The sequence below is a fragment of the Hemitrygon akajei genome, chromosome 1 (genome assembly GCF_048418815.1).
Source record: "Hemitrygon akajei chromosome 1, sHemAka1.3, whole genome shotgun sequence".
NCBI classification, from domain to species: Eukaryota; Metazoa; Chordata; class Chondrichthyes; order Myliobatiformes; family Dasyatidae; genus Hemitrygon; species Hemitrygon akajei.
This window is the reverse complement of record NC_133124.1, coordinates 152,487,322-152,497,441: the sequence shown is the minus strand read 5'-3', so window position 1 is coordinate 152,497,441 and position 10,120 is coordinate 152,487,322.

The window sequence follows — 10,120 nt, the reverse complement described above, 5'->3', positions numbered from 1 at the left end:
GAGTTTTACTGTGAAAAAAAGGAGCATGTGATGCACAAATAAAAATTCTCAGTTAAATTGATCAAAATCCCTGGCTGTAATACTCATTTATGTGAACAAAGGACTGGGGCTGAATGCTTTTACAAAGCACTGTATATCGTCTGACTACATCACAGCCTGGTATGGAAACACCAACGCCCTTGAATGGAAAATTCACAGAAAGTAATAGATATTGCTCAGTCCATCGCGAGTAAAATCCTCCCCATCATTGAGCACATCTACACGAATCATTGATGCAGGAAAGCAGCATCTTTCATCAGAGATCCCCATCATACAGGTCATGCTTTGTCTTGCTGCTACCATCAGGAAGAAGATACAGGAACCTCACACCATCAGGTTCAGGAACAGTTATTACCCCTTAACCATCAGGCTCCTGAACCAGAGTTGGTATCTTCACTCAATTTCACTTGCCCCATCACTGAAATGTTCCCACAATCTACAGTTTCAAAGATTCTTCATCTCATGTTCTCAATATTTATTATTATTGTAATTTTTGTTTTTCTCAGCTCAAGCTGGTAAAACCTGAGGTTCAGGCACAGCCAAGCACATTCACTTCTCAATTGCTAGGAACTTTCAGACTATTGTACTGGTGTTTAGTGTTGTGGCTTTCTGAAGATTTACATAGATATCACTGCGCGGCCCTAATTGTTTAATGCTGTTGTATGGTGACTTTGGGATGGTACCAGTTGTAGATATTATGATCAGGGCATTGTATACCTTGTTCACAACCTAAAGTCTTTTAATTTCCTCTTTTAATTCAGGTATTTCTGGTGATTTTCCCTTATTGATTTCTGTAAGTTATGTGTTTGGAGTGGCGATATTTATTAAATAATTAGTTCTTGCTTGTTTATCCTGTATTATTATATCCGGACGGTTATTATGGATTGTCCTGTCTGTAATAACAGATCAGTTGTAATATAATTTGTGGGAGTCGGACTCTAAAACTGGATCAGGCTTGTATTTATAGTAAGGTATGGCATCTTTATGAGTTTGTATTTTAAAGCAAGATTTTGGTGAATATTTGACACTTGACTGTGCCTGTTTGGATAATCTGCTGCAATGTGTTGGATTGTTTCTAGCTTCTCTTGGCATTTTCTGCATTTAACATCTTGAATTTGTCGGTCTTTTATTATGTATTTTTAAAAATACTATAATTTACTTTTTCTTAGCTCAAGCTAGTAAAACCAGAGGTATGGGCATAGCTGAGCAGGCACATTTCTTAACTGCTGGGAACTTCCAGAGTATTTTAGTGATAGATAGATAGATAGATAGATAGATAGATACTTTATTCATCCCCATGGGGAAATTCAACATTTTTTCCAATGTCCCATACACTTGTTGTAGCAAAAACTCATTACATACAATACTTAACTCAGTAATAATATGATATGCATCTAAATCACTAACTCAAAAAGCATTAATAATAGCTTTAAAAAAAAAGTTCTTAAGTCCTGGCAGTTGAATTGTAAAGCCTAATGGCATTGGGGAGTATTGACCTCTTCATCCTGTCTGAGGAGCATTGCATCGACAGTAACCTGTCGCTGAAACTGCTTCTCTGTCTCTGGATGGTGCTATGTAGAGGATGTTCAGGGTTTTCCATAATTGACCGTAGCCTACTCAGCGCCCTTCGCTCAGCTACCGATGTTAAACTCTCCAGTACTTTGCCCACGACAGAGCCCGCCTTCCTTATCAGCTTATTAAGACGTGAGGCGTCCTTCTTCTTAATGCTTCCTCCCCAACACGCCACCACAAAGAAGAGGGCGCTCTCAACAACTGACCTATAGAACATCATCAGCATCTCACTGCAGACATTGAATGACGCCAACCTTCTAAGGAAGTACAGTCGACTCTGTGCCTTCCTGCACAAGGCATCTGTGTTCAGTATTGTAGTTTTTCTAAAGATTTGCATAGATATCACTGTGGAACCCTAACTGTTCACTGCTGTTGTGTGGTGACTTTGGGATGATACCAATTGTAGATATTACTCTCAGGACAAAGTATACCCTGTTCACATCTCAAAGTCTTTCAATTTCCTCTTTTAATTCAGCATAATTCTGATCTTTTTCACTTTGATTTCTGCCTGTCGTGTGTTTGGAACGGTGATAGCTATTAAGTAAGTTGCTCTTACTTGTTTGTCCTGTGATATCGTATCCGGATGGCCAGATGGGTTTTGTGCTTCTGTACTTCTGTATTATATCTGTAATAACAGATCAGTTGTAATATAATTTGTGGGACTCTGACTCTGAAACTGGATCAGGCTTGTATTTATAGTAAAGAATGGTGTCCTTAATGAGTTTGTATTTTAAAGATTTTGGTGAAGGATGTTTGCCATTTATTGTGCCCGTGTAAGTAATCAGACTGAGTTAAACTGCTGCAGAATCCTACAATGTGTTAGATTGTTTCTAGTTTCTCTTGGCACTTTCTGCATTTATCATCTTACATTTGTTTATCTATTATTCTGTATTTTTGATATTTTTTGTGTTAACCACCTGGTTCTGTATTGCCAGAAGGAACCCCTGTGTTTCTGAGAAGAAGTCTCCAACCCTGAGCCCGGTGTTCGTCACTTCCTTGTTGACACCTAGTCTGCTCAGACCGTGGGGATGTCTTCCATGGCAGGTTACTCTTCCATTTTTCTTCAATAGTGATAATTTCATGATTTTTCTGGGTTGTGCTTTCATTTAAGTTTAATTATTGCATATGCTCGCCTGTTTTCACTGATGGAAATATATCCTTAGGAGCTCTATCTGACTGATGTGTAGATTTTTAATGTCTGTTATTTATCTTCCTCGTTCTGACCTAGGTAGCGTTAATTTAAGTGTGTTCAAATGTACATAATGTTTTCTGAAATTTGTCATTCCAGGTCTTATTTTTCTTTGTAAATTTTTGGTTTTGAACCAAGATATTATGCCAAGAGAATATTATCATTATTATTACTTGCTTTCCTCTCCTTTCTGCTTTTGCAGTTTGTTGGCTTTTGCACACTGGATGTCTGCCCTGTTGCTGCGGTCTTTCATTGATTCTGTTATGGTTATTGGATTTATTCAGTATGCCTGCAAGAAAATAGAACATAGAACATCCAAACACTAATCCCTCCTACCTACACAATGTCCATATCCCTCCATCTTCCTTACATCCATGTGCCTAACCAAACGCCTCTTAAAAGCCTCTGATGTATTTGCCTCTATGACCATGCCAGAAATGCACAACACTGTGTGAAAAATTTACCCTTCACATCCCCCTTGAACCTACCTGCTCTCGCCTTCAATGCATACCCTTTGGTATTAGACATTTCAAGCCTGGGAAACAGATACCCTCCATCCACTCTGTCTACGCCTCTCATAATCTTGTAAACCTCTATCAGATCGACCCTCAGCCTCTGGCACTCCAGAAAAAAACAAGCCAAGTTTATCCAACCTTTAGAGGGCACATGCCCTCTAAACCAAGCAGCATCCTGGTAAACCTCTTCTACGAACTCTCCAAAGCCTCCACGTCCTTCCTATAGTGTGGCAACCAGAACTGTATGCAATACTCCAGATGTGGCCTAACCTGAGTTTTATAAAGTTGCAAAATAACCTCCTGACTTCTGATCTCAATCAATCACCCAATCCTCATCAATCTTTCTCGTCATCTTGTCATAAGAACATAAGAAATAGATGTAGGAGTTGGCCATCTGGCCCGTCGAGCCTGCTCTGCCATTCAAAAAGATCTGACTATGAACTCATCTCCACCTACCTGCCTTTTCCCTATAACCCTTAATTTCCCTACTATGCAAAATCTATCCAACCTTGTCTTAAATATATTTATTGAGATAGCCTCCACTGTTTCATTGGGCAGATAAATCCACAGATTCACAACTCTCTGGGGAAAGCAGTTCCACCTCATCTCCGTCTGAAATCTACTCTCCTGAATTTTGAGGCAATGTCCCCTAGTTCTAGTCTCACCTACCAGTGGAAACAACCTTCCTGCCTCTATCTTATCTATCCCTTTCATAATTTTAAATGTTTCTATAAGATCTCCTCTCATTCTTCTGAATTCCAGAGAGTACATCCCAAGTGACTCAATCTCTCCTCATAGTCTAACCTCATCATCTCTGGAATCAACCTGGTGAACCTCCTCTGCATTGTCTCCAAAGCCAGTATATCCTTCCTCAAGTAAGGAGACCGGAACTGCACGCAGTACTCCAGGTGTGGCCTCATCTGTATCCTGTGCAGTTGTAATATAACCTCTCTGCTCTTAAATTCAATCCCTTTAGCAATGAAGGCCCACATCCCATTTGCCTTCTTAATAGCCTGCTGCATCTGAAAACCAACCTTTTGTGATTCATGCGCAAGCACTCCCAAGTCCCTCTGCACAGCAGCACGCTGCAATCTTTTACCATTTAAATAATAACCTGCTTTTTCATTTTTCCTTCCAAAGTGGATGACCTCGCATTTACCATCATTGTACTCCATCTGCCAGACCCTTGCCCACTCACTTAACCTATCTATATATCTCTGCAGGCTTTTCATATCTTCTGCACAATTTGCTTTTCCACTCAATTTAGTATAATCAGCAAACTTAGATACACAACACTCGGTCCCCTTGTGGGCCCAGCACTGACCCCTGTGGCATGCCGCTCACCACTGATTGCCAACCAGAGTAACACCCATGTATCCCAACTCTCTGCTTTCTATTAGTTAACCAATCCTCTATCCATGCTAATCCATTGCCCCCAACTCTATGCATCCTTATCTTATGGATAAGTCTTTTATGCTGCACCTTATCGAAAGCCTTCTGGAAATCCAAGTAAATAACATCCATTTGTTGCCTCCTAACCACTGCGCTCATTACCGTAGATTCCGGATTTTAAGCCGCTATTTTTTTCCCACATTTTGAACAGCTTTGAACTTTGCGGCCTTTAATCCGGAGCGGCTAATACATGATTTTTTTCATGCCACCTCGTAAACATTTTGCCTCATAACAGTAGACCAATAAAATTGATGAGTAGTTCACAGAGGTCCAATGAAATTGTACGAGAAATCAAGCGCACTTTCACAATTAAATTATTGTAAATCAGTCATTTGTACTCACCCTCATCAACATGGAAAACACTCGAAGCATTGTGCTGCCTTATGGCAGTTATTTAGTTTATAATATTTTCGCTTAGTAATTCATTTTCTAGTTAAAGTTAGAAGAGTTTTAACTATATTTGTTTTCTGTACTACATCGCGGGATGCTATGACGTCACACCCGGTTTCGCGGTGTCTTGTGGGAAAAATGCCGTTTGCGATAAACGGAAAAGTGGGGGTCGAGCGGCGGAGCGGCATTAGATCTGAGCGAAACGCTGCTTTTAAGTTAAAGGCGATCAATAACTTTTCCTGGTAGGCTGCAGTATATATATTTTTTACCAGTCGTTAGGAGATATTGGAATGTTGTTCAGTAAAGAAGTATACGCAACGTATATTTAAAAGTAGCCGCGTTACGGGCACGGTTCGAAAAAAAGCATTTGCAATATGTATTTGTTTTTGTTACCATATGGATTTAATTAAAAGTTAAAAAATCCTCACGTGTAATATCTTTCTGTGTAAATATCTCATATTACAACGTGGGACACCTGCGGCCGAAAATCCGGTGCGGCCTAAAATCCGGTGCGGCCTTTACAATTAAAAAATTGATTTTATTTCTAAAATTAGAGCCAGCGGCTTTTAATCAGGTGCGCTCTGTAGTCCGGAATCTACGGTATATCCTCAAAGAACTCCAGTAAATTTGTCAAACAGGACCTGCCTTTGCTGAATCCATTCTTTGTCTGCCTGATGGATCCATTTCTTTCCAGATGCCGTACAATTTCTTCTTTAATGATAGCTTCAAGCATTTTCCTCTTTAGTGATAGCCATTGTATCCAGGTCCTCACCTCCCATCACATCCATAACATATCTCTTTGGCATGCTGGACATGTCCTCCATGAAGACCGACACAAAATAGTCATTCAAAGCCTCTGCCATTTCCTCATTACCCAATATCAATTCCCCCTTCTCGTCCTCCTACATTCACTTTAGCCACCCTTTTCCGCTTTATATAATTATAAGAACTTTTATACTATCCTCTCATAACTGCCTCGACCAACTTGATTCACCCAGTCTATGTGTGAGTTAAAGTCCCCACGATAACTGCTGTTCCATTCTTATGTGCCTCAGATATTTCTCTGTTTATTCCCCGTGCCACTGTAATACCATAGAACCATAGAACCATAGAACACTACAGCACAGTACAGGCCCTTCAGCCCTCCATGTTGTACTGACCCATATAATCCTTAAAAAAAAGTACTAAACCCACACTACCCCATAACCCTCCATTTTTCTTTCATCTATGTGCCTGTCCAAGAGGCTCTTAAATACCCCTAATGTTTTAGCCTCCACCACCATCCCTGGCAAGTCATTCCAGGCACTCACAACCCTCTGTGTAAAAAACTTACCCCTGATGTCTCCCCTAAACTTCCCTCCCTTAATTTTGTACATATGCCCTCTGGTGTTTGCTATTGGTGCCCTGGGAAACAGGTACTGACTATCCACCTTATCTATGCCTCTCATAATCTTGTAGACCTCTATCAAGTCCCCTCCCATTCTTCTACGCTCCAAAGAGAAAAGTCCCAGCTCTGCTAACCTTGCTTCATATGACAATGTTATATGTAGTGTTATTATTCGGTGACCATTAGACAACTCTCACCAGTGATTTTTTCCGTTTATTATTCCTAATCTCTACTCAGATGGATTCAACATTCTGCTCCTCAGATCTTATATTGTCTCTCACTATCACCCTGATGTCATCTTGAATTAAGAGCGCTACCCCATCCCCTTACCTCCCTGCCTATCCTTCCGTATTGACTGATATCCTTGGATTGATTCGCAATCCTCTCCACCCTGCAACCATGTAATGGGCACTAAATCATAACCCCTTGAACTGACTTGAGCCACAAGTTCACTGACCTTGTTTCAAATACTGCTGCATTCAAATAAAGTGCCGTTACACTCATTGTGCTTTCAAAATTTTGTGATCTTTTACTCTTTTGCACCTGACTTTTCTTCACTCCACTCTTACTTTTCTCTTTTTTATGTTTTGCTTATCCACACTTTTCTTCATTACTTTACTTCTCCAATCTGTTGAATCCACCCCCTACTATTTAGTTTAAAGCCCACCCATAGTCCTAGTTATGCGATTTGCTGGGATCCAGGTCCCATCATGGTTCAGGTGCAGCCTGTCCCAATGGTACAGTTCCCTCCTTCCCCAATACTGGTGCCAATTTCCCATGAACTCAACCCACTTCTCCCACACCAAAAACTCAATCAAGTTGGTAAGGCACAACCTGCCATAAATAAAGCCATGGCTCTCCCTAATTAGGTCATGGGTTTCACTCACTGAACAGCCAGTCATCTGGCCAAGCCCATTACCCAAATCCAGGTCCAGTGCATCCCAATTAACTGGAACTCATTGTATAACAGAATCGATGAAAAGCTACTCACAAACAAATACAGAAAAACAGCCAATATGAAAATCAAGACAAACTACAATTACAGAAATAAATAAATAGGTAAATAACCCTGAGGACATGAGTTCTCAGGTGTGGAATTAGTTTAGAGCTGAGGTGAGTGAAGTTGTTGTGGAAAAAATACCTCAGGAGCAGCAGACAGAATATTTCTTGTCTTGCTTCTCCTTTTTCGCCTAAGATTCCTTTTTGGATCCTGCTCTTCTAGGCCTCCCCCTTTCAGCTCGGAGACTAGATTGAGGATCCCATCCTTGTCGCCAAACTGTTGTGGAAAAAAATCTCAGGAGCAGCAGACAGAATAGATCAGGCCAACTCAGAGAATTATTTCAGACTAAAGGGTTTTATTACATGATATCATGGAGAGTCCAGACTCCGAAAGCAGAGCTTCGCTTTCTATTCTGTCCGCTGCTCCTCAGATTTTTTTTCCACAAACAGAAGTTATCCATGCTGGTTCAGGAGCCTGATAGTGGATAACTGTTCCTGACTTCCTGCCCAATGGCGGTAGCCTCCTGTACCTTCTACCTGCAACTTGAAGCCTCATCAGTAGACCCATCTCTGGAGGACAGGTTACTCATCACACATTCACCTTACTCTGTAATAACCACAGCAGACACATTTGTAACAAGCTGAGATCAGGTTGCATTTAGTTTAAAATTTCACCCTTCCTTTCTTCCTCTGCCATGCATCATGAGAATTAAAATCTTTAACTGTGGAATAAACATAGATCATAGAACATCACAGCATACTACAGGCCCTTCAGCCCACACCTGCCCCTACACGTCCTCCCTCACCACCATTCAGGGCCCCAGACACTCCTTCCAGGTGAGGCGACACTTCACCTGTGAGTCGGCTGGTGTGGTATACTGCGTCCGGTGCTCCCGGTGTGGCCTTTTATATATTGGTGAGACCCGACGCAGACAGGGAGACCGTTTCACTGAACACCTATGCTCGGTCCGCCAGAGAAAGCAGGATCTCCCAGTGGCCACACATTTTAATTCCACGTCCCATTCCCATTCTGATATGTCTATCAATGGCCTCCTCTACTGTCAAGATGAAGCCACACTCAGGTTGGAGGAACAACACCTTATATCCTGTCTGGGTAGCCTCCAACCTGCTGGCATGAATATTGATCTCTCTAACTTGCGTTAATGCCCCTCCTCCCCTTCTTCCCCCCTCCCTTTTTTTCTCTCTCTGCCCATCACTCTTTGCCTGCTCTCCATCTCCCTCTGGTGCTTCCCTCCTCCTTTCTTTCTCCCCAGGCCTCCCATCCCATGATCCTTTCCATTCTCCAGCTCTGTATCCCTTTTGCCAATCACGTTTCCAGCTCTTAGCTTCATCCCTCCCCCTCCTGTCTTCTCCTATCATTTCGAATTTCCCCTTCCTCCTCCTACTTTCAAATCTCTTACTATCTCTGCTTTCAGTTAGTCCTGACGAAGGGTCTCGGCCCGAAACGTCGACAGCGCTTCTTTCTCTCAATGCAGCCTGGCCTGCTGCATTCCACCAGCATTTTGTGAATAATGTCTATGGAGTTCCTTTTTCCTAAAAATATATCTGCAAATTAGAAGAAATTGTATTGCAGTTCCCAATTAATTTCTCGGATATGTACAGCAATCTTTGGAGCTGTAGGGTTGCTAGAAGCCTATCATCTTGGAAAAGAAACTTCATCTTTATAAAGTTTATTGAGTAATAGAATTATCACAATAAATAGATATAATACCAGAAATGCCCAAACACCATTTTGTGGAACAGTGAAAACCCCTGGAAGAGGACTGGAATGATGGAGCCATGGATTTATTTGGATTATCAACCCCCGTTAAGTATTACTATTAATTGTAGGTTCTTGATTTATTGACCCAACGATGTTTCTTGTGGGAGGGTTTTAACTCTTTCAAGGTTCTGAGTGAGTAGATAGCTCCTAACTAAATAACTGAAACTTCCAACTTCTGCCTTATTTCCATTTTTTGCCCAATCATAATTGGCGTGTAGCAGCCTGTGTGACGCCATTACAGCTCGGAGTATTCTGGAGTTCCGAATACAGTTCCAGCATTTTGTCTGTTCACCCTGTGGGCTTCATCCAGGTACTCTGGCTTTTGCCCACAGTCCAAAGAAGTAGCGGTTAGTAGGTCATTGTAAATTGTCCTGTGATTAGGCCAGTGGTGGGTTACTGAATGGTGTGGCTTGATGGGCCAGAATGGCCTGTATCTCTGAAGTCAATCCTCACCGCACCGGTCTGAATGCATCCTTTTCATCGTTCCCGCTAAGCTATTTACATTTGCAAGGAGCTCTGCCACAAGAAAGCAGCACCCATCTCTCTTCTCACCACTACCTTTGGACATGAGCCATTGGTCCCACAGCACTGGGTTCAGGAACAGTTCATCAGGATCCTGAGCCAGCGTGGACTTCACTCACCTCAAAGCTGAACTGACTCCACAACTCACGGACGCAGAAAAATCTGCAGATGCTGGAAATCTGAGCAACACACACAAAATGCTGCAAGAATTCAGCAGGCCAGGCTCCATCTATGGAAAAAAGTAGAGTCAACATTTTGGGCCAAAACCCTTT